The sequence below is a fragment of the Periplaneta americana genome, chromosome 12, assembly GCF_040183065.1.
Source record: "Periplaneta americana isolate PAMFEO1 chromosome 12, P.americana_PAMFEO1_priV1, whole genome shotgun sequence".
In the NCBI taxonomy this organism is placed as follows: Eukaryota; Metazoa; Arthropoda; class Insecta; order Blattodea; family Blattidae; genus Periplaneta; species Periplaneta americana.
In genome coordinates, this window is record NC_091128.1 from 37,786,880 (window position 1) to 37,813,321 (window position 26,442).

The window sequence follows — 26,442 nt, forward strand, 5'->3', positions numbered from 1 at the left end:
GTCTTGTTGTGGTACCTGGTAATTTTTGTCCAATTGTGAGTTCATTTTCTTATAAAATTTTAGAAATTTAAAGCCTGCATTTTCTGATAATATTTGTGGTCGTTCACGTACATATACCCTTAAAACAACTTTAACTACCAAAGGAGAAAAACAAGTTGTTGTTACTGTTGGCGACCTGAACAAAGTCATACATTCGTATACTGCACAATATGCAATAACATCTTTGGGAAAAGTTTTACCTGAAGTGTTATTGTGTATGGAGGAACTTGGAGGTAAATTTGGTCTAGAGTAAGTGCAAAGGTTAATGAATTACAGGAGGAACTAAAAAATGTGGTTGTTACATGTTCAATTTCAGGAAAACTGACTTCTCCACCTTTCGAGAAATTTTTGGATAGGTACAGTCCTCCAGTCATATGTTAAACAAAAACAGTTCCTTCTTATGTTAGATTCATGGGGTGGACAAACAGTACAACGAAAAGTTTGTTAATGAAGACAACCTGCCAAATGTACTACTCTAAATGTACACCATTATGCCAGTCATGTCACATGTATTTTTACAGGGAGATTAAACAGTTTACATATCTATTAGAAAGGAGTCAAAATATCTCTTACCGGGAGGATGAAATAGAAATTCATTCCCTTTTACATATCAGCTGTCGTTTCCAATTTTTAAAGACATGCTACTGTATGTATGGTGTGCAAGTAAGTTAGTAGCGGAAAGAAAGCTTGTCTTGAACATCAAAGTCATGTGCTTCTGAATGACGTTAAGAGAAGCAAGTGTGATTGTGGAATGATGAGCTTCACGAGGTGTGCCTGGTGCAGGAAGTGTATCTATTTTCCAACACTTACCATCCACAGTTCTGTAGTGAGTGCACCATTACAAAGGACCAGGAGTAGGTGAGTCCTTTCATTAATTGAAGACTTGAAATAAAAAGGCTCTAAGTGCCATAATCATGAATTTGAGGAAAATGAGTTTTAAGTGCACTAGGTAATTAATGGTCATAATTTCAGTATTAATGTGTTTTAAGCATAGTATGGAGCTAGTGTCCAAAGGAACTTACAAACGTAATATTGCAATAGTATGAAAAATGTACTGGAAGTGGAAATTTAATGAAATGCTCTAAGTTCCATAGTTCAGAATCAGCAAAAAGATAGTGAAGAGGACAAACAAATGAAACAAAAATGGTTAATTGTTCATAAAGTAAAAGTTCATTCTGTAATGCTTCTGTAAAATTGTTTGTGGTCATAATTTGTCAGGTACTGTACCTTTTCAGTCAAATTCTTCTTCTTCTCGGTTAATACCTGGATTTTCTTCCGAGTTAACGAAAATATTTCAGAAAATGTTCCTTGTGCAAACTTGCACTAAGTCACCTTGCCCATCTGGAACAGTGTAATGAATAGTTGCTTGTCTCCTGCTCTGTGAAGGGTCATCGTTCATTCATTCATTCATTCATTCATTTATTTTATTCCATAGATCTTACATGAGCAATGAAGCTTTAAGATGTGGAACATGTCAACATTTTACAATATTACAATTACAATTTTTACAAATTTTTATAGTTTTACAATTTAGTAATTTTCTACAATTTTTACAATTTTGTACAATTCTTTTACATTTTTTTTTACATTTTGGCGAGATGTAGTGAGATGAGATGAGGTCCGAGGATTCGCCAAAATATTACCCGGCATTTGCCTTTTCGGTGGGGGAAACCTCGGAAAAACCCAACCAGGTAATCAAATCAAAGGGGTTGATGCCAAGGACTCGCCATAGACCATCCGGCTTCAGTCCCACGGCTGGCGAAAACCTCCGAAGAAACCAAAGTCCAAAGGGGGATCCAACCCAAGCCCGAACGCAGCTCCGGATCAGCAGCCCAGCGAGTCTGTCGACTGAGCAACATCGATGGCTCTACTAAAAGTATACAATACATAGCCAATCAGATTATTAAATTTACAAACGCAAACGATCATTCATAAGTTGAGCTATATTATAATACAAAACAATTTAATTAAATTTAAGGCATAAACAATTCAACCAGTTGTGATATACAGAAATTGATAATACATATCATGCAAACTACTTCAAATTACAAACACAAACAATTTATCAGTAGAGCTATATAGATTACTATTCAATTTAAAGCATATACAATTCATCGGCCAAATCTATACAAATATATACAATACAAAGTAGCATACTTTCATTAAGCTATACAAATTTGTGCAATTAATATCAAGTAGATTAATTCAATTTATAATCATAAACAATTCATCAGTTGAGCTATACATATTACCATTCAATTTACAGTAGGTCTATATACAATACATCAGTAGAGCTACACAGACTAGTAATCATTTTAAGAACATATACAATTCATCAGCCAAACTATACAAACATATACAATCAAATTAGTATTTTCGTTAAGCTATACAATTCATATGAAGTAGATTATTTCAATTTATAAGCTTAAACAATTCATCAGTAGACCTATACAGTATACTATTCAATTTACAGTACATACAATTCATCGGTTATGCTAAACAAAAAATACAATACATAGTAAACAGATTAAGTCACTATAAAAACATATTTTAGTTGAGCTATATAAAATTGTACATGTCATTTAAGTAGAATAATTCAATTCACAAGCATAAACAATTCATCAATTGTGTAGAAGGTATGAGTATGTAGAAATTTGGTTAATTCTTTTCTGAACCTTTTCTCGTTGTTCTTCAAATCTTTAAGATAATTAGGCAGTGCATTGAAGACTGTTATACATGAATAGCGAACTCCTTTTTTAAAACAGCTTAGACTAACAGAGGGTAGATGAAGATCTGATTTATGTCTTGTATTAAAATGATGAATGTCTTGATTAGTACTGAATTTATCTTGGTTCTTAATATACAGCATCATTAGGGAAAGAATGTATTCACAAGGTAAAGTCAAGATTTCTAAGTTTCGGAAAATATTTTTACATGAGGTCCTTTTATGCACACCGGCCATTATTCTTATAGCTTTCTTTTGTAAAACAAAAACGTGTTTAGCTTCAGAAGAGTTACCCCAGAATATTAATCCATATTTCATTACAGAGTGAAAATATGCAAAGTATGACATTTTAAGTAAGTTTATATCACCAATAGTAGATAAGGATCTTAATGCATAACAGGCAGAGCTCAATTTACGAGTAATACATTCTATATGCGTTTTCCAGTTCAAGTGATTATCCAATTCTAATCCAAGAAACTTTGTGCTTATAGATTCTTTGAGATGAGTTCCATTTAATCGAATACTGTAGGAAACCTGAGCACTATTGTGTGTACTAAATTTGACTGCACTGGTTTTATCAACATTAAGTGCTAGTTTATTTGCATGGAACCATTCATTCATTAGATTCAGCACTGTATTAGAAGTGTTTATAAAATGATCGTATTGTTTGCTTGAAATAATTACACTTGTATCATCTGCAAATAAAATTACATGGGATGAATTGTTTATGGTCAAGGCTAAATCATTAATATAAACTAGAAACAACAATGGACCTAAAATTGACCCCTGCGGAACACCATGTTTAATATTTCTAAATTCTGAATAAGTAACTTTATGACTATTTGGTACATTTATTTCTACTTTTTGTTTTCTATTTGATAAGTACGATGTAAACCAACCCAACATCTCATCTTTAATACCATAAAACTTCAATTTTTTTACTAATATACTATGGTCTACACAATCAAATGCTTTAGCCAAGTCATAAAAAATCCCACCTACATGTAGTTTCGAATTTAATGAATTTAGTATTTCATCCACCAAACTAAAAGCAGCATTCTCTGTCGATTTTTGTTTTCTAAATCCAAACTGTTCTAAAACTAATATATTGTTGGACTCCAGGTAATGATATAATCTATTATACATAACTTTCTCAAACACTTTTGAAAATGTTGTTAATAATGATATGGGTCTGTAATTAGCAATAGTACATTTATCTCCCTTTTTGTATATTGGTTTTACTATTGAATATTTGAGTCTTTCTGGAAAAATACCACATTGCATTGACAAATTGCATAGATAGCTTAACGGAGGGGATAATATTTCAGAACAAGCTTTCAGAACTTTACTTGGAATTTCATCATATCCAGAGGAATATTTTGTTTTTAGTTGTTTTATCACATGCATGATTTCTGCTGCGGTAGTGGGAATAAATTTGAGACCTAAAAACTCAGTGTTAAATGCATCAGTTAGGTAACCAAGTGCAGCATCTTCTGCACAATCTTGAATGTTTAAGTTCTGAATAATATTTATATAGAAGTCGTTAAAATGATTTGCAATTGATTTTGGGTTATCTATTTTACTATTATTGATTTTAATGCAAGTAATATTTTCACTCCTTGAATATCGATTAGTTTCATTTTTAATAATATCCCAAATAGTTTTAATCTTATTATCTGAATTTTGTATTTTTTCATTCAGATACATTTTCTTTGCATCTTTTATAACTTTTGTCAAAGTTTTACAGTAATTCTTGTAGTAATTAAGAACATGAGGATCATCACTATTCCTACTCATTAAATATAGATTCCTTTTTCTAGTACATGATATTTTAATTCCCTGAGTTATCCACATGTTTTTACTTTTACATTTTTTCACCACCTTGACTGGAAAACATTCATTGAAATAATTCGTAAATGTAGTGAAAAATGCATTAAATTTAGTATTAATATCAATGGTATCGGTACTATATACATTTTCCCAAGATTCATTTTGTAGACATGTATTTAAATGATGCAGAGATTCAGCATTTATAATCCTTTTTTTCATTTTTAGATTAACACTTTGGAATTTTTCACTCATATTGAAAACACTTAGAATTTGTGCATCGTGATCAGACAGGCCATTGACTAATGGTACTGTTGAATAGGAATTCAATCTACTTTTATCTATAAATATATTATCAATGGCAGTACTACTTCCAGCTTGTGTTCTGGTTGGAAAACTTACTGTGTGACTAAGATTATAAGTTTCAAGAAGTAAGTTTAATTTTCTTTTACGTGAGCTTTCTGATAGATAATCTATGTTTATGTCTCCACAGATTACAAATTCGGTATGTGGTTTATAAAGTCTTTTCAATAATGAATCTAAGTTAGTTGTAAATTTCTTATAATCTCCCATTGGCGCCCTATAAACACATAAGATAATTAAATTTGATATCTCATAACCAATTTGTATTCCACAGATTTCAATATCTTGTTCAAGGCAAAAATCAGATATATCAATTTTACTAAATAATAGATCCTCTCTGATAAAAATACAGGCACCCCCTTTTTGGAAGACATGTCTACAGAAATGAGAACCTAATACATATCCATGTAAAGACAGTTGTAGTATTTCCTGTTGCTTCATATGATGTTCAGTTATACATAATATCTGAGGTTTATGCTTTTGAGTTGCTAAAGAAGTGATCAATTCATCAGTTTTTTGTTTTAATCCCCTAATATTTTGATGAAAAATAGTGCAGTTACTGTGTTCATTACTAGAAACATCAGAGCATTTACAATTTAGTTGAACTTGTTTCAAACACCTTACTGGTGGGAGGTTTAACCTAAAAAAGGAGAAGCCCTAGCATTAACTAACACAGGAATATTACAACTCTGCTTTTTAACATGGCTGCCTCTGATGCTATTAGCAATAAGAACCGAAAGGTGCTCCTTGCCTCTACCATTCAGATGCAGGCCATGTGACGTATATTCATACCTTCTTATAGGGCTTACATCTATCAAACCAATGTGTGATGCCCCAGGTCTCATCAGAGCCCGCTCAAGCCGCATATTCACGCTCCGCACCCTCCTGTGAAGATACGGCTTGTCGTACCTGCTGAAAAGACTGAGAAATCCCACATTGGTATGGCTGCTCATCTCAATTATGTTGTTGACATCTTTCTCAATAGAATAGTTACAATCGTTATCAATACTATTACCTGGCCCACCCACTATAACTACATGATCCCTCTTAGAAAATTCTGAACTCAATTTCATCATATCCTCAACAACATTCTTGAGAGGAGCATTAGGCTTACATACACTAGATACTTCAAACTCATCGCCCAGTTTCGACTTCAAAAGTGAGGAAATACCTCTTGCATGGCTGCTTCCTAAAATCAATACTTTACTCCTACAATCATTAACCTTATCTGTTTTCTGACTTACCTTTACTAGTGTCGATACTGGGTCTGAGTTCTCCTGATCAACATTCATTGCTTGAAGAGCACTGAATTTGTTGGTCAGTTTGATTGATGCAGCATCATCCGCAGAGAAACGTCTACTCCTAGATTTGGAATTCTTCGGTTTCATCCAAGTGTGAGATCTCTCTTTATTCGAAACACTAATGCTATCCTTCAAAGCTCTCAATTTATTAATTTCACACTTTGCCTCATCTAATTCCAATTCTAGGGCTCTGATTCTCTCCAGTTGATCGCGCATCTTTCTATCATATATACACTCACTACATTCCCAACTACCTTTATCAACAAAATTATCAGGATCTATATCTATACATTTCCAATGAAAACAGAAATTACAATTATTACATACCAATCCTTTCACTACAATCCTTCTACAACTACGACAGTTTCCAGACAGAGCAGCCATAGCACATATTATGTATATACTGTACCTTATTTACAAATTCAATTTCACTCACTTTTCAATTTAATGTACTTACGTATATTAGTTTTAGGTTATTTCTACCCTTTAGTATCACCACACTATAATATTTCAATAGGCCAACACTACACTTTATCACTTCACTATACCACACTTTTCGACATTGAAACTACACGACACGTCACTGCACTTATATTTCGGTCTAGATGAAACTTCACTATTTATGTTTTAAATTATTTCTACTTTGAAGTATCACCACACTACAATATTTCAATGGACCAACACTACACTTTATCACTTCACTATCCGGTACAACACTTGTCGACGTTAATCTACACGATACGTCACTTCACTGCACTTATATTTCAGTCTTGATGCAACTTCACTATTTATGTTATTTAACACACGCAATTTCTTAACCAACAATATTATTTATATTGAAATGTGCTATTAATAATTTAGCCTAGTCCTTGTTAAAATATGTAAACACGTTCTATATTAGGTGTTACAATTAAGCCTACTTATGTATCAATTAAATATTTCAACTTTACAAATAACAAAGAGCCTTAAAATTAGTCAACTTATGAGTTATCGTAGATACCATGACATCTTCTTTTAACATGTGATACTTGCATCAGCCCCATCAAGTAACTCCCTCACTTTTCAATATCTTCCAGGTCATAAAAATCTTCAAACAGCCCGACCTTGTGTTCTTGCATTTATACTTGCATGCACACCGACTCTGAAAGCAAGATGGAGAATCCTGTGCACTGTACCTCACTAGGTCTATCAATCAGTTTTTTCTGATGTCACAACCAACCTAATTTAGTTAGACTTTATTGTTGCTTTCATGCAAAAAGAACAAGAATAAACAGTCTGTCCAGGTATGGTGTAGGTTAGCAATCAGTAATGAGACTAGCCTCCTGTGCTGGACAAGCTTTTGCAGGAACATGTTTATTATTTGAACTTATATATTCATTTCCTTCATTTTTCAGCTTTTTTTTTCATTGCAGCCGCAGTACCTTCTCCTTTAATTCGTCGTTTCTTTCCACTCAGACTGTTACAAACATCTGCCGCCTCCGCCATTTAATCTAACTATGAGGAGGAAGCGCGCGCAACACAGAGCCTTTCATAACAGCAGCGGCAGTTAAATCGTATGCTATCTGTCAATTGCATTTAGTACTACATTTTCAATCGTGGCAGTTCAAGTCTTTTATACATTATTGGGCTTGGCATATAGATCCCATTTTGCACACAATTTCAAAATTCCTTATTATGGCACTTAGAGCCTTTTTTATTTCAAGTCTTCAATTAGTATAGCATGCTTCTCTGTTTCTTAAAATGTTTTCTACATCTTGATTGCACAGCTTTTAACACTATATCACTTTGGGAAATGTATTATGTGTCTTTCACCTGTTAAATTTAACAAGTGAAAGACAACATAATACATTTTCCAAAAATGTTATGATTAGAATCCTTGAAAGAACAATGTAAAGCATTAGGTCTACTTCTGACTCATCATGGTATTGTGGCAGCTATGCCTCAGAACAGATGCGGCATGACCTTCATGAATTGGTCTGCAGCATGACAGTAGCTACATGGGAGTATAACCGCAGTCTAATACATATAGTCACGAAGCTTGAGGTGATTTTTGCATTTCTCGCGATACAATGCTCCAAGCAGTTAGCAACTGAGAGTACTAGGAACAATAATCTGTGTGATAGTAGTGATCCTAGTGGCTAGCAACTAAAGTTCTACTGTCATTGCATTCATATTCCCTATGTATTGAGCTTCGTGACTGTATGTACTAGACTGGGGTATAACTATAACTGGCAATGACTCTATGCGCGCAAGAAGGGACTATTATTTTGGGCTTATCTGGATCACATGAAAGAAAATGCCGAAACATGTATCCCTTGATTTTTTTGTTCTCTATCAACTAAAAAGAATCCAAGTTTCTGCAGGATGTTAAATTATTGCACTTCCAATACATATGAATATTAAAAATTTGCTCTAATACAGTACATTTTTTTTTTTTTTTCCAGGAGATCTAAGACCTATGGGAGAGAACACTGAGACACGAGTCTTTATATTTTTAGTGTATTTTCACCAAAGAAATCCCCATGCAAAATTGAGACATTGTTCTGATAACTTCTCCTTGTAAGTTTAAGAATTACCTTAGTTGACTAGTTTTGGCTTGGAGCCATCTTCAGAACTGCATTGGTCCTCGTGGTTTCAGGTATCTTCACCCCCCAGTGGGGGTTGTGCAATGTGAAGTCAAACAGTGTGTGTTCTGAAATTCAGTTGTGTGTTGAGGATTTGTTGTGGGTGTGTTTTTGTGTACCTGTATATTTGGTATTGTTCTAGTGTGTTTAGTTTCTGGTTTTTCGGTTGGGTATGTAGAATTTCAATGTCTGTGTCTATGTTGCTGTAGGTGTGGATGGCATTCATGAGGTGTTGTGCATATGTGGAAGTGTTACGTGATTTGGTTATGGCTGTGATGTGTTCCTTGTAACTGGAACGTGTTTCAAATGTATTTAACTACGGTATTCTTAAACTTGGTTCTATTAACATGTGAAAGTAATCATTATTGTATTCCTAATTCATTTTATTTTTTTAACAAAACAAAATAATGCAATTTTTATGTTGTGCTACTTGAAAGCACCTGGCGTTGCCTGAAAATATCAGGGTTGACCAGGTTTTTCTTTTTGCTTCTATTTTTAATTAAACTGGTTGTTAAGACTTTCCAGAAATCTCGGAAACTCTTTTTAATTTTAAAATTAATATTTAAACACATCAGTGACAAGATAATAAAGCTTTACTGTGGAGGCAGCTGTAAGGAGTCTCTCCGAGTGCTACTGACAGAATGACATGATGTTACTGGGGAATAACATTCCTAATTACAGTTGAAAGCAGAAGTGTTTGCGAGCCCCATCCAGAGTTAATGTTTATAAAGAAAAATTTACAGACCTCCCATTACCCGCAGAGCCAATATGTCGGTTGAAGCTGCTCTCTCTATTCAGACAATTTCAATGCAGTTAAAGAATTCGTTGGTGCGCTAAATCCAACTGAAGCCTTGTCAATTCAACGTTCACAGAATATTTTAATAGTGAATATTTGCAAAGGGAGTTGGCTGTAATCAAGGCACATTTCAAAGTTATATTTAGCTGAAGTCACATAAAACTTGAAAAATATGGTTTGTCTTTACATGAATCTTTATCAGTCCTCAAGGATGTTTAGAGTAAATGTCAGAGTGCTCCTTTAAAGTATGTTGAAAAATTAAGTGATAAATTGTGCGCTGTTTTAGGGAGAAATCCTGACAAAGTTTTAAGTTCTGTGGATAAATATCTTCAATGTGAAAATGTTGTGCTTCCAGAAGAAATTTCGCCAGAGCTAGTAAGCGCTTTCAAATTTTGCTCAATAACATTTGTAGACATGAATGGTCCTTCTCAGTTCTGTGATAAAGGTCATAAACTTACCCGAGCATTTGGAGAAAATAATCATTGTGTACTGCAAATCAAATTACAATAACCAGAATGTGTCTAAGGAAGAATGTACATCATAAGTAACAAAATGCATAAGCCTGAAATTAAAATTTTTAGTGCATGTTTAACACATATTTTCGAAATGGAGCATATTTTATAGATTTTGACAGCATAAATGCATGCATATTTTAGATATTTTTAGTGCATATAAATCCGATGTCTATTTATTACACTAAGAACAAAAGGTCAACTAACATGTATATATGACATGAAAGCAAACGTGCAAAAGTTTTCATTTAGTAGATTTCAATATGCACTCTGTTCGTAGCTCTGCATATGTGTAAACAATATTCAATCACTTCCCATGTGCATGCCATCATGTTGGGAGTTATGTTTGCTAGGCCTGCAAGTATCCTTTCACGTAGATCATAGATGATGAAGGTCAGAGTACACAACATTCTTAACATACCCCCACATAATGTATAATGTCTGGACTTTGTGGTGACCATGGGATCAGCCCTCCTCTTCCAAGCCATCTGTTAGGAAACCATAAGTTTAACGCTGTGCATTTTAACCATTGATGAATAGTCTTACCAGTTAGAGCAGTGCTGAGATGTGCAAAGGGTAAGCTCCGTCGTGCAGCAGGAAGAGGTAGAGAGCATACCCGCTAGCAGACCATGGTGCACTGTGTTCTCCGTGGGTAAGAGATGCTAGCCCCAGGGTGCTCTGTGCTGACGACCGCTGAGTTGGAGCATCACCACAATCTTCTCGACGAAAATTTCGTTGAAATGTTACAATTGACCGTGTTTCAATCATCCAAATTACAGTCTGTGCTTTCTGCTGTGGCGTTGCCATTCTGACATTTCTGTGCATTTCGAACTGGCAGCTCAAGGTCAAGCAATGGACTGCATTTGTGATGTGCGCTTACCCCAATCCTGGATAGTCTCCTCAACTAAAGTCAGCTGGAACAGCTGGGATTACCAGTGCTTCAGTTCAGTGACTCGTGCGTGGTTTGTACTCTTGTATGTGATCTTGAACAGCCAGCTCGAAATGCACAGATGATAGCAATGAAATGTAAAAACAAACAAATGCCTGTAAATTTATGCTCCAGGTGAGCCAACTAACGACCCATTTACACTACATCAAACATTTTGAGTTACTGAACATGCGTGAAAAATAGGATGTTTTCATCTCACTTATTTCTCCTATTATGATTCTTTTTATATCCTGGAGTTCTTTTGTGGAAACCCTGTACAGGAATAGTTGAAAGCACCCGGCATTGTCCAGGTTTCCTTTTTCCTTCTATTTTTAATTAAACTGGCTATTAGACTTCTTGGAAACTCAACTATTGACAACCAAAACGAATTGTCTTTACTAAGCTTTCCCTGTTCATAAAGATCAAAAGGGCTATAATATAAGAGAGGGATTCATCACTATCCAGCACTATGAGTGCTACCACCATTTCTTACCATCATTCTACCACTGAATTCAAATTCAAAGAAATGGAAAATGAATATGCGTGCTTTTGGCTTAAGTTGTCAGTCCTGAGTCCTAACAAGGAAGGTGAAGAAAGACATCTTGCCAGCATTGCCAACTGTGGCCGAATTCGACTAAACATAGCTTAATTTTTAGTAATGAGCTTGTAACAGAATGGTCGTAGTCGAATGTCAAAATGTAGTCGAATTGAGATTCGATCTGGCGATCATCTGTGAATACTCTACTTTTATGTGTAAACATTTTCTTTTAAGGGAAAACACTAGCGAGTTTTCTAACTTTTACAATTTTCAACCGATCTGAATGATTTTTATATAAGTTAGCACATGCAATGTTATAAAACTAAGTACCATGCAAAATTTGAAGCTGATTGGTTGTTTGGTTCTGAAGTTATTAAGTATTTTGTATTTTTTAAATGTGCATATTTGACGAGCCCCAAAATTTGAAAAAATTGATTTTGGATGTTTAACTTTTTTAAATAATAAACTGAACCTTACTTTTGATTTCTGAGTGCAGGTTTGCCATTCTTATATGTGTGGTGAAATGTGCCTGTACCATATGTAAATGCAAGGTAACAGCATAGGAACGTATTTGTAAAGTCTAACCATGTCAATTGATGTACTAAGCTAGTATAATTTATCATGTAAAATTAGGAAGTAAGATGGACTCTTCTTGCATGCAGCTAAAGCAACCCTCAGAATATCCATTTTGCTTCACGGTACATATGTGGTGAGAGGGGTGGCATAGCTTTTCACACGACCCTAAGCATACTTAATTCCCCTAGAGACTGTCGCCCCTTGAGAAAACATTTTATTTCTCAAAGAAGTAATTAGCCTAAAGGGCCGAAAGGTTGTATCACATCCTGACCAAATATTATAAAAGAGGTGGGACATTGTATCCCTGTGTGATTTCTCTCTGGATCTTGCTTCAGGCAAGTCCACTTAAAATTGTAACATTTATACCAGAATAAAACATTATCTACTGACTACTGACTCTTGTTACTGCTGTTTGTCTTCGCCAAGACCTGAGGGTCCAACCCACATGACTAAAAGTAAAGACTGTTCTACACTACACCACATATGTAGAAGTGGGTTATTACATTGTTAAAATTAATGATATTTAATTTTCTTTTTTTTAAGTTTTGCAGGGTTATAAATGCTCCTTAACCAGTTCATATTGTGAATATCCAAAAAATGCCACTACAGTTTGTTAACCACCTATTAGTGATATGCAAGCAAAATTTCACAGCAATCAGATGAAAAATAACCATTTTGGAGTGTTTTGAAGATGCGAAAATGTCATCCTGACAAAAATGGCAATTTGTAAAATACCCTGCAGCAAGTGAACTCATACAACTGCCCAGGATCATATGTTTCATCCTCTGCATGTTTTATGGCTCTCTGTATTCTCGTTCTCTTTTCAGAGTTCTCCATTCGCTTATACATTTTCTCTTTTCGTCATGTCTCTTGTATACAATTTGGGCTACCTCTGTCAGCTCACTATTTGTCACTGCAAAATCAATCCGTTTCTTTGAAACAAATATTTGTTCTGGACATTTGGCCCAGATTACTGAATGAACACATTCATCTGTATTTTGTGTACACCTGGCTAGAATTTCATTACATGCCAAATGTTGATATAGTGAGAAACTTTGTCACTACTTCAGAGCTCAACTGGTGTTTCAATTTGTGTTACTCTGAGACTCCTCTCCCTTAGCCTGGCTTCTGTTAGGAATCGGACAGTGATTATGACTTGGTTTCTAGTCAGTTGACATGCATTGAGATAGAGTTGCATTCCTGTACATCAAGGATGCCACTTACAATTTGCAGCTCTATAGTAATTAGTGAGAGCTGAAATTGTTTTTCCATTCAGCTTTCTTCTTCCAAGTGTTATGCATTTACCTTCCACTCTCTGATCAAATTTCTCAGTCCTGTGCCCATGCGCTTGGCGACATGGTTTATGCACTCCCCTTTCATAATTTGGTATCATCATAAATGTTGAGTTGAGCCAAATGTTGCGATTTTTAGCATCTCCATCTGACAATATGGTGGTCACTCTGCTGCCACCATCTCCATTGCATAATGCATTAAGCAAAGCAAGAGAGACAGCCTACCTAGCTCAAATGGGATGGAAGACGTAAGAAAATTTATGAAAACAACAGGATTTTTTTTTGTGATGTATGGCTTTTTCGGTTATGTTGTGGTATATAACGTTTGGAAGTTCTGTTGGTAATTATATTTTACATCATGTGAATTTCATAAAATTTATTACAAAAATGGAGACTGTATTTAATTCAATATGGCTACTGTATTGGTTACAAATATGTTTGTAACATCATCAAGGCCTTCATATCATATCTTTAAAATATCCTATTTTCTAAACTACAGAAATATGGTATTGGCCTTACTTTACTCTTTCCCTGATGGTGTTTTATGTTACAAACTAAGATTTTTTAGTATTTAGTAATCAATACATTTATAATTTTAATGGAAGAAATAAATCCTATCTCCATCTGTCCTTTGTTAGTCTGTTACATAAACAAAGAGTTCACTGTTCATTCATCATGGTCTTCAATGGACTGTCTAATTATCTTAAAGCTTTGAAAAAAGGTTTACAATAGAACTGATAAAATTTCTTCATATTCATACCTTCTACTCAACTCATGACTTGTTTATTCTTATAAACTGTATTAACCTACACAGGCGGCTATGTAGGCCTACTTATAATTTTGTACATCTTTTGACTTCTTCCTTATCACAAAGGTACAATGATTATCAATAAATGAAATGTAATACATTTACATCTAAAATTAACTATCCACTAGCACTGCATTTTTGTCTATTTTTCTGTACCTTTCCTTGAAACTGCACGCACACACCGATTTCTCTTGACTTCCTTGTATTTTTTCTGGAGCCAAGCAACTTCTAATGATTTATATTCATACTTTTCTTGTAACATAGCTAGCATAATGTCATTTTCATTCAAAGAAAGCTCTGTTTGTGTGGAAGCATCACACATTTTATTTGAGAGATCACTGGTAAAGTCATCAAGTTCAGCTGACGCACAATCTTGCAGTAAAGAGTCACCATTAAAGGATTGACGTAACTTTTTCCGCAATACTTCATACTTTCTGGTGCTCAATTTTCTTTTTACTGGAGGAGACAGATTACGAATATCGAATAGTGTGAACAGCATTCCACACTAACTTGTTCCTATTAGTGTTCCTAACTGCCCTTCTTCGAAATGATTAGAGCACAGTTTTATATTATTATATAAATAGTCAATACTCTTATCCATTAAATCTTTCCTTCCAAGGTTTATCAACTACAATCTGTTCCTGAAAAAAAAAAAAAAGCATTAGATTAGATTAGTCTGCATTTCTATAGCACGGGACACTGAAATTTCCAACGTGCATTTTTCTAAGTTCTGTAGCGTGGAAATCTGTGACAGGTTACTTTAGGCTTTTGGTATGCCTTGCATATACTAAGTGAAGTGAAATGTACGTTTTGCGTTCATTTTTAAGTGTTCTACCTCTTTATTTTGCGTGTTAAACAGTCACTTTTAGGTTACCTACACTGATCAGTTCTTTCCAATTTTTAGTTACACTGACCAGCAAAAAAGTGGATCACCTAAGATTTTAAAGAACTATAATCATTTTATAGCTTATGCTTTAGGTTATTTTTTCTTCATTCTGACTAAGGCATACTGTAAAATGAAAAAAAAAACATGTAACCTGTGCACTTCATCCTGTCATCAAAATGCTTTTTGTTTGCAGTTTATTTTAAGTTCTAAAGTGTTGTAATTTACACAAAATTTCAAGTAATCCATTTTGTGGCTTACATTAACAAATGATTAAGCCACTGTAACTGTTACTGTGCGCGTATTGTGTTATCACTCCTAGTGTCCTCCATGCTAACCACCAGATCCTGAGATTCCACTTCTTCTACATACGCCACATATGTTCAATAGGATTTAAGTCCGGCTGCATCCCGATGTCACGGAGGCAGTGAGCAGCATGGAGGGGGATGGTTATGCAAAGGGAATTACACGGTCCGCTAACACCTCCACTATATATTGGTGCGCCTCCATCCACGAAAACAAGTTTTGCTTGAGTTCAAAAACTGATATCGCTCAAACCATGACAGAACCATCCAAACAGCGTTCTTTCGGGAAAGTTGCAAGGCAAATATTGCTCCCCACTCTCTCTTTCTCTAATATCAGATAACCGAAAGCAAAATCGCGATTCACCCGTGAACGGCACCATTGACCACTAGTCCACAGTCCAATTCTGGTGTTGACGCATGCACTGTAATCACATTGCCCTGTGCTGGAGGTGAGTGATGGTGAAATTACAGGTCTTTTTGAGGCCAAATTGGCTTCCTGGAGTCGTGTACCATTTCTCTCCTCACAGTGATGTTCCTCACTGTTTCGAGATGCTTTCTGGCCTGGACCGCAGTCGTGTGGAGATATAGCAAGATACAGAGAATCAGAAACCTGTCATCCTTGGTTGATGTAGATCTACCACGGCCTGATTCTGGTTGTCTGAGGTTGGTTCCCAGTTCACAGAATCACTGTAGGACACATAGAATGCTTCTACGATAGCATTAACCGCATAAAGAATGATTCATCCATCTTCAATGAACATAACAGCTCTCGCAATGTCGTCTCAAATAAGAGGCATTTTAACTTATCAAATTGAAAACAGAAACTGAAGAAACATTTTGATTTACGACAGACAATGTGCGATGCATTGATAATTCATTAATAGGGCCACCACACAATTGTAAAACATGAAAGTTTTATTACTGGTCTGTGTCGTAAAATCATAAATCATACAGTCTAATGGTTAGGGATACAAAGTGGCTCACGAGGTGGTCTGGCATTTTATAACATTATGTTCATCTCCAAAAATGTTGAATACATCCATAGGCGGAGAGAGAACAGTTTCCTTGGGGGACAAAGCAAAACCATACAATTCCCATAACGCAGTTATGGTGTCATCATTTACGTCCTCCCGTCAACACCTGTGGAGTAACGGTTAGCGCATCTGGCCGCAAAATCAGATGGCTCGGGATCGATTTCCGGTTAGGACAAGTTACCTAGTTCAGGTTTTTTCCGGGGTTTTCCCTCAACCCAATATGAGCAAATGCTGGTTAACTACCAGTGCTAGACCCCGGATTAATTTCACCAGAATTATCACCTTCACCTCATTCAGACGCTATATAACCTAAGATGGTGATAAAGCTTCGTAAAATAACCTACTAAAAAAAATTACGTCCTTCCCTCATTGTAGCTTGCCTTCACCTCATTCAGACGCTAAATAACCTAAGATGGTGATAAAGCTTCGTAAAATAACCTACTAAAAAAATTACGTCCTCCCCTCATTGTAGCTTGCCTTCACCTCATTCAGACGCTAAATAACCTAAGATGGTGATAAAGCTTCGTAAAATAACTTCTTCTTCTTCTTCTTCTTCACTTCCTGGTTTAGGCATTAATTGCCTGTTCCGTCTTCACTAATAGATCTAGGACCATCTCTTCCGAGGACGTCCAACATCTCTTCTTCCTCTTGGGAAGTAGTTTTGTATTCTCTTTGGTAATCTACTCTCTGCCATTCTTTCTATATGTTCTTTCCATTGTTCCTTATTGTTAGTTATCTTTTCTTTTATGGAGTAGATTTGCAGTTCTTCACGGATATCCTCGTTTCTTATCTGGTCCATTCTAGTACACCCCTTTACTCTCCTTAAAAACTTCATCTCAGCTGCCTGGATTTTACTTTCATGTTTAGTAGTGGTAATCCAAGATTCACTCCCATATAGGAGGGTAGGAACTGCCATTGTTTTATAGAATTTTAATTTTGTTTGTTTGTGGGCTTTATTATTCAACGTTCTATTTATTGTGCCACAAATAGCTTGGAACTGATTAATTTTATATTCAATATCCTTATCATATCCATAGCTAATATCACATCCTAAATATTTATAGTGGGATACTTGTTCAATCATTTGGTCATCAATGATTATTTTTGCGCGTAGAGGGTTTTTTCCACTAAAAGCCATCACCTTTGTTTTATTTATCGAGATTTTGAGATTATAATCTTTACATATTTCATTTAATTTATGGGCAGCCAGTTGCAATAAATCTTCGTCATAATGTAGTAAGACTAAATCGTCAGCGAAAATTAAGTTGTTAATACTTGTGTCATTATTCAATCTAAGGCCTTTGTGTGTTAACATTTTCCACTGTTTCATAATGTCGTCAATATATATATTAAAAAGAGTGGGTGATAGACTGCACCCTTGTCTAACTCCTTGATTTATTAAAATTTCTTCTGACTTTTTTTCATCTGCTTTTATTACTATTTTGGTTTCTTCATATAAGCTTTTGATTGATTTTATTAGATGATGCGGATATCCTCGTTCTTTCATTATTGCCCATAGTTTGGTTCTATTCACTCTGTCGAAGGCCTTTTCAAAATCAACAAATAGTAAATACGTTGGCAAGTTAAATTCTCTTCTCTTTTCGATTAGTCTCTTTATAATAAACACATTATCACTACAAGATCTTCCTTTTCTAAACCCTGCTTGTTCTTCTTCTAAAAGTGTATTAGATATAATCTTCAATCTATTATTTATAATTTTCGCGTATAATTTATAAGTGGAGTTCAATAAACTGATACCTCTGTAATTTTTACTATCTAATCTATTTCACCTATCTTCCAATTTTCAGGTATTTTGCATGTATTCCAGCATTCATTTATTAAATTCAGTAATCTTATTTCTGCATATAAACCTGCATATTTGATCAATTCATTATTTATACCATCTATACCTGGTGCTTTTCTGTTTTTCATTTCTTTCATTGCTTCCCTCATTTCGCTTAGAGTAATTCTGTCTATTTCTGATTCATTTTCATTTTCAGAAGGGTATTTTATATCTAATTCTTCTTCATTCCACCATAATTCTCTGTAGTGGTTTTCCCATGTTTTCAGATCAATGGTATTTAATTTTGCAGTGTCTTTTTCTGTTCTATTTAACTGTTTCATTACTTTAAATGCTAAAGATTGTCTTCCATGTACATCGTGCTCTATTCTAGAAATGAATCTTTCCCAAGAATCTTTATGAGCTGTTCGAGTTATTTGTTTCGCTCGGTTTCTTTTTTGATTATATATAATTTTAGATTCTTCAGTTTTTTTTTGTAAGTATTCTAAATAAGCTAATTTCTTATCTCGTACAGCCTCTTCTATTTCGTCATTCCATATCTTTAATCCTCTTTTGTTGCGAATTTTTTTTCTTTTTTCCTATGGCTTCACATGCAGCATTTAGAATACATGTTTTCATATCTTCCCACTCTTCGTTTAGGTTTTCATTCATTACATTTCTTTCCAAATGTTTTTGTAGCCTGTTTTGATATAATTTTCTTATACTTTCTTCTTCTAAGAGATATACTTTAAAGACTTCTTCTTTTCTTTTTTCATGGGTTTTTCGTTTTTTCCATTTGGCTATCATAAGTACCGTGGCTATTAATAAATGTGGTCTGAATATATGTCATACCCTCTATATACTCTTACATCTTGTATTTGATTCCTAAGTCTGTCATTAATAATTATATAATCTATTAGCGATCTTTGATTTCTAGCGCACCATGTATACTTATGTATATCCTTCTTCCTGTAAAATGTATTCGTGATTTTTAGTCTATTATAAGTGGCAAATTGTCGAAGTTCCTCACCATTTCTATTTATCACATTTTCTCCGAATGTACCTATTATTCCTGGGATTGGAAGATTGCCAACTCTGGCATTTAGGTCACCACCTATGATAATATTTTCAGTGTTTTTAATGCCATTTAATTCTTGTTGCAATTTATCATAGAAAATTGTGGTGTCTTCAATTTTCCCTTCTTCTGGTGCATATACCCCTACAATATTCAGATAATTCCGGTCTATTTTCAATCTTACAGTTACTATTCTTTCATTCACATATTTGTAGCTTATTATTTTTGATCTCCATTTATTATTAATTAGTATAGCTATTCCACTGCAGGCTCTTCTATCTTGAGGTACTCCACTGTATATTAATATATAGTTACCAATATCTTTTGTTCTTTTCAGCTTCTTTTTTGTTTCAGTAAGTACTACTATATCGATGTTTTGGTTATTTAGTTCTCTAATTAGCTCTTCTTCTTTAGTGTTCAGCCCTCTAACATTCCATGTTCCCACTTTAATCCGATCCTTTATGCCTAATCGTTTGTCCTTAATTCTGCGCTGAGGTCGTCTTTCGTTAGATCCGCCCGAGTTCCTATTGTGAAGAATATGAGTAATTGTGTTTTCCTCTGATCGCGCTACCAACGCTATGCAGAGTAGACCATTGGTGGGGCTGCCACCTCAAAGCTTTAGGTCCAACTTCTGTATGTATTAGCCCCATACAGAGGGCTGCCACTTCCGCCAATCTATTTAAATTAGTTGTCGTTGTGGACTTCACTCATGTTTCCCCGAGCATAGGCCTCTTATCATCCCAGAGAAAGGACCCCCTTTTCCCATCAGTTCTCCGACCCAAATCGCCGAAGGGATTTTATACCACAACCTTGATTTGGGTTACTCGGATTAGCAGGTCCACCTCGAGCAGGTTGGGAAAGGAGTTGACATGCAGAGGCTAAGTGTTCACTATGGGAACTGTATTACGCATGTATGCCTTTGGACCCCGTAAAATAACCTACTAAAAAAAATTACGTCCTCCCCTCATTGTAGCTTGACCGTGGTACAGTACAGCGTATCAGATTATGATCATTTATTAGTATAGGGCTTGAAATGTAGATCTGCTATAAATTATAATAGGGCATAATTTAAAAAAATCTCCCTCTTTTTCTCTCTTGTACACAAACATGCATACATCAATAAAACTATATACCGGTATCACTGCTAAAAGAAATATTTTTATCTTTAGCTTTCCTGAAGATATCTAATTTTGTATTGTTTGGGTACAGGGAGACAAGTCATAAAAATGAGTTTGGAGACAAATTAAAATTAAACTTGGAACCCTTATTGCAAACAACTTTCTACACAAATAAAACACATCAACTGCTAGTATTCTTTTCATTTTTGTACACTCACTTGTATAATTTAACTGAGTGTTCATCTGGGGAACAAAATTCCATCTGCACAAAAAAAAAAAAAATGACTTATCTGAACACCACAGAATTATTTTATTTAATCCCGTCTTTAAGTTTACACATTATACTCGGATCACTTTTCTTTTTTCTGCATTTTTGTGCAATATGTTATTCATATTTCTCTGTGGCGGTTGAACACCTGCAGACTTTTAACACACGAGTACAGGATGTTACAAAAGAAACATTACAATGCTTCCATTCCACAAATGAGGTATAGAAATTCTTATACATTCAAAAATTTAAAATAATTATTGTCCAGACAATGATCTGAAGACATTAACTCGTCAATTTAAGCGCAAAAACTTAATCATAAACAAAAGAAAATTCAATATTTTGTAACGTTAATAAAAGAAAGAGTTTAGACAAGTTTGGGGGACAGTGCCCCCCCATGCCCCTCCATCATAACTCCGCCTATGAATACATTTCTCTTTGGTCATAAAACCTATTCAATTTAATAATACTCTCTCTAAATTGGTGGTTTATTATAGATGATTCGATTTTTACAAAGTGATCCACTTTTTTGCCGGTCAGTTTATTTTCTAATGTTTTAAAGCCAACTGACGTCCTATATGAATTCTTCATATTCCTAACTAGGTCTACCTTCTCTCTGGAAATTACATCATTTTTCCATTTTTTTTTTGTCAAAAAAACCTTCAGTGTCGTGTGCTATAGAAAACCCAAAATGAGATTTACAGCATTACCAGTACTGTAATGTTATCCATATTACGGTAATAATAATTTATTTATTTAATCTGGCAGAGCTAAGGCCAGTAGGCCTTCTCTTCCACCCAGCCACACTCCAATTCTAATTGAATACAATAAGGTTACAGTAGTTATTACAGTAATATCTAGGTCGTAAAACAAGATGAAAGTGAATAATGAAAGTAAAAGTAAACAATGAAGGTTAGAGGGAAGCCAGAGAGAAAAATACCTTTGGGGAGGCCAAACGTAAATGGGAGGATAACATTAAAAGGAATTTGAGGGAGGTGGGATATGATGAGAGACTGGATTAACCTTGCACAGGACAGGGACTGATGGAGGGCTTATGTGAGGCAGCAATGTACCTGTGGTTTCCTTAAAAGCCATAAGTAGATAAGTAATGTTTGTGAGACAGTAACTTAATAACCACTGATAAGAAATAATAATAATAATGAGAAAACTCAAATCACTGACAACCAACTGGCTGCACGCGGTGCTATGTGCAGGTACTGAGCACAGTGCGAGTGGAGCAGTAACGTGTACAGTATCTTCTCGGTAGTAGAGGCGTCTCGTAGGTCGACGCCTGTTTGTCATGGAAAGAAACGCGTTAAAGTGAAGGCCTCTGACACCAACAAACAATTTTAATTCTGAATGGGAAGCAACAGATTTCATGGAATGTAGCAAAGTTCTGTGCAGATTTTTCGAATTATTGGAAGAGATAAATTTGTTTCTGGAAATGAGTGGAGAACTTGTTGCACAGCTGGAAAATACAAATTGATCACAGATAATTATGTTGTGCAGTATCAAGCTTTAAACAAAATGCTGTCATTATGGGAACGTCGACTGTCCAATGGCGATCCTGGTCATTCTCAGGTAGGCACGTGTGGTCCGGGACTCTGATTTCTTAGAGACGGGCCGTTATCTTGAAAATCTCCAGTTGTTTTCTTATGAATGACTTTGAAGACAGATTTCAAGATTTGAGTCGCCTAAAAACGGATTTCGATCTATTTGCTACACTGTTTACAATAAATATTGATGATACTCCCAAAGATGTCCAACTGAACTAAACAACTTGAAATGTGCCATTGAGCTGGCTGACAGTCACAGGAACAGACATAGTTTGCTAGACTTTTACAGCCCATTTCGTAAATCAAGATTCCCTCGTCTCCACAGGCTTGAGGCATCTTTAATTTCAATGTTTGCTTCGGCCTCTGTGTGTGAAGCTTCATTTTCAGCTATGAAACGTAACAAAGGCCCTGAAAGAGCCACCCTCAGTGATCATAACTTAAAGTGTGCATTAAGGGTTCAGAGTTGTGTTTCATTATGTCCAAATATAGTTCATTTCGTATAAACCAAAAGATGCCAAAAAGCAAGAGTGTGTGCCGATTAAATCTGAAAGTGTGACTCTTAATTGAGATATGTATCCATTGCACAATTTAGATCACTTTAATTTGGAACCATCTTTCCAGTATTATCGTTGAATTTGTCAATATGTTTTGTTTACATTTTACAACATGCCCAGTGTGTAGGAGCTTCATTTATAAATTGCTAACTTCCACTGACAATGTATTGTTTCCTTCTTATATAACTACACTTAAAAAGATATTGCAAGTATATGCTACAATTATAGTTATATTGGTTCAATGTATTTGTATGTCTATAATGTAGGCTATTTGCATTTAGTTGTTTATGCTCGACCATGCCGAATGTAGTAATTATACACCTGGTAGCAGTCCTTTAATGCATGTCATTAAAGTACACCTATTCATTAAAGTTCAGGTTTTCGATTATTCTCGGATATGCAATCGAAAGACGAGGGAAACGTCACGGAGGCTGGAAATCCAATACTGTCGCAGAAGGTTATGTTCTGTTACTATAATAATTGGCGTTAATTGTAAATAATATTCAAATAAATTCAATTATTTGTCATCTCGTTTTCCAATTCTAAATCAATTTCCAGGTTATATCAAAATTAGTTCATGTTATTCATGTTAGGAATTCAAGAATGGATATCAGGCAAAGGTAGACGTGTTCAAGGATGAGAATGGTGACTTGCTTGCAGATGCTCATTCAATCCTGAACAGATGGAAAAACTATTTTGGACAACTACTAAATATACATAGGCCAGATACAAATGATCGGGACGAAATTGAAATACAAACTGCTGAGCCATTTATACCCGAACCCACACTTTCTGAAGTCGAAATTGCGATAGAAAATCTGAAAAATTATAAGTCTCCAGGTGTCGATCAAATTCCAGCACAATTAATACAAGAGGGTTGAAGCGCATTATCTAAAGAAATTTATAAGCTTGTACTTGCTATTTGGGAAAAGGAAATTGTACCAGATCAATGGAAGGAGTCCATAATCGTACCTATCTTTAAGAAGGGGGACAAGACTAACTGTAGTAACTTTCGAGGAATATCACTTTTGTTGACGTCGTACAAAATTTTGTCCAATTTTCTTTTGAGAAGATTAACTCCATATAGGCTATAGATGAAATTATTGGGGATCATCAGTGTGGTTTTAGGCATAATAGATCAACTATTGACCAGATATTTTGTATTCGACAGATAATGGAGAAAGAATAGGAGTATAAGGGTACAGTGCATCAGTTATTCATAGATTTCAAAAAGGCATATGACTCGGTTAAGTGAGAAGTTTTATATGATATTCTTATTGAATTTGGTATTCCCAAGAAACTAGTTCGATTAATTAAAATGTGTTTCAGTGAAACATATAGCAGAGTTCGTATAGGTCAGTTTCTGTCAGATGCGTTTCCAATTCACTGTGGGCTAAAGCAAGGAGATGTACTATCACCTTTAATTTTTAACTTTGCTCTAGAATATACCATTAGGAAAGACCAGGATAACAGAGAGGGTTTGGAATTGAACGGGTTACATCAGCTGCTTGTCTATGCGGATGACGTGAATATGTTAGGAGAAAATCCACAAACGGTTACGGAAAACACGGGAATTTTACTGGAAGCAAGTAAAGAGATAGGTTTGGAAGTAAATCCCGAAAAGACAAAGTATATGATTATGTCTCGTGACCAGAATATTGTACGAAATGGAAATACAAAAATTGGAAATTTATCTTTTGAAGAGGTGGAGAAGTTCAAATATCTGGGAACAACAGTAACAAGTATAAATGATACTCGGGAGGAAATTAAACACAGAATAAATATGGGAAATGCCTGTTATTATTCGGCTGAGAAACTTTTATCATCCAGTCTGCTGTCAAAAAATTTGAAAGTTAGAATTTATAAAACAGTTATATTATCGGTTGTTCTTTATGGCTGTGAAACTTGGACTCTCACTTTCAGAGAGGAACATAGGTTAAGGATGTTTGAGAATAAGGTGCTTAGGAAAATATTTGGGGCTAAGAGAGATGAAGTTACAGGAGAATGGAGAAAGTTACACAACACAGAACTGCACGCATTGTATTCTTCACCTGACATAATTAGGAACATTAAGTCCAGACGTTTGAGATGGGCAGGGCATGTAGCACGTATGGGCGAATCCAGAAATTCATATAGAGCGTTAATTGGGAGGCCGGAGGGAAAAAGACCTTTAGGGAGACCGAGACGTAGGTGGGAGGATAATATTAAAATGGATTTGAGGGAGGTGGGATATGATAGAGAATGGATTAATCTTGCTCAGGATAGCGACCAATGGCGGGCTTATGTGAGGGCGGCAATGAACCTCCGTGTTCCTTAAAAGCCAGTAAGTAAGTAAGTAAGTAAGTAAGTAAGTAAGTTATTCTGTAGATTATAACAAGGTCAATGACATTATTGTTCCTCGGAAAAAATCAATACTTTCGCGTCTGCGCACATCTCACAATTTACGAGCGATGCACAAGGTCACTTCCACTCTTCAGTTAGATATGAATAAAATGAACACTTCTGAATAATTTCAAGTTAGAAATATGGTCGAACATAAAAAGTCGTATGAAACTTGCCTATAATGGTAATTAAGATGCTCGTATGAAAATTATGAAACTTACTTGCGCTCGTTTCATAAACAAACATACTCGCCTCTTAATTACTATCATTATAGGCTAGTTGCATAATGTACTATTAGGATTTAGGCGTAATTTAGTGTTGGCACAAGCTGTTTATCAAAGCGCATGATGTATTCTTCTTCACTATCCGATCATCTACAGCGTAATGGTAAACTCAACTACAGATTACAGAGGCAAGCAGGCTGCCAGTGCACTACATTCTGCACCGACAAAGATCCTGCACCGTGTGCACAGAAGTAACACAGCGTGCTTGAGACTTGGTTGATGGTGACTTAAATATTTATCCGTATAACCATTAAACATTGGGAAACTTGAAACAACTATTATTAACGAGAACTGCTTGAAAAATATTTCCTTAGTCGATTCTTAAATTGGTTTGATGTCTGACATTACTCGGTAGGGAATTCCACAGTTGAGGAACAGCCACATTGAAAGAAGATGAATATGAGGATGTTCGGCGGCAAGGATAATGCTGAGGAGTGCTGTGATCGTGTGTCTAGATTATGTGGTGGATAAATTTTGAAAACGAGATAGACAAGAGTGGAGAAATGCAATACATGAAAGAAGAGGAAATGTTAGTGGATTTTTTTGTGATCTTCTAGATGGAGCCGGGACAACATTTCGAGGGATGGTGTTATGTGATCAGCCCGGCGAATATTGCAGGCAAAACATTGCAGTCTCTGCATCAAAGTAACACTTAGACCAGTAAACAGAATAACACAGTAATTGAAGTGGCGCATAATGAGTGTTTGCACTAAAATCTTTTTCAGGAAAAAGGGTAGAAAGTTCTTCAATTGCTTAAACAAGTGGATTAGTAAGAATACTTTCTTAGAAGTTTCTGCAACTTGAATGTTCCAATTTAAACTTTTATCCATATAAGGTTCTTCACTTATTTACTGAACGGAATTTCGGTGCCATT

General features: G+C 35.2%; 1 protein-coding gene across 3 annotated transcripts in view; it reads right to left on the reverse strand.

Moving 5' to 3' along the window:
- Positions 1 to 13,853: 13,853 nt before the first annotated feature.
- The window catches only part of LOC138710311 (uncharacterized), a 114,755-nt gene continuing 102,166 nt past the window's right edge, over positions 13,854 to 26,442 (reverse strand). The window contains exon 5 of one of the 3 annotated variants that reach the window (XM_069841116.1): positions 13,854 to 14,970. The gene's annotated coding sequence lies outside the window, so the exon portion shown is untranslated. The remainder of the gene's footprint in view (positions 14,971 to 26,442) is intronic. The other 2 variants (XR_011335206.1, XR_011335205.1) reach the window with 2 other exon arrangements.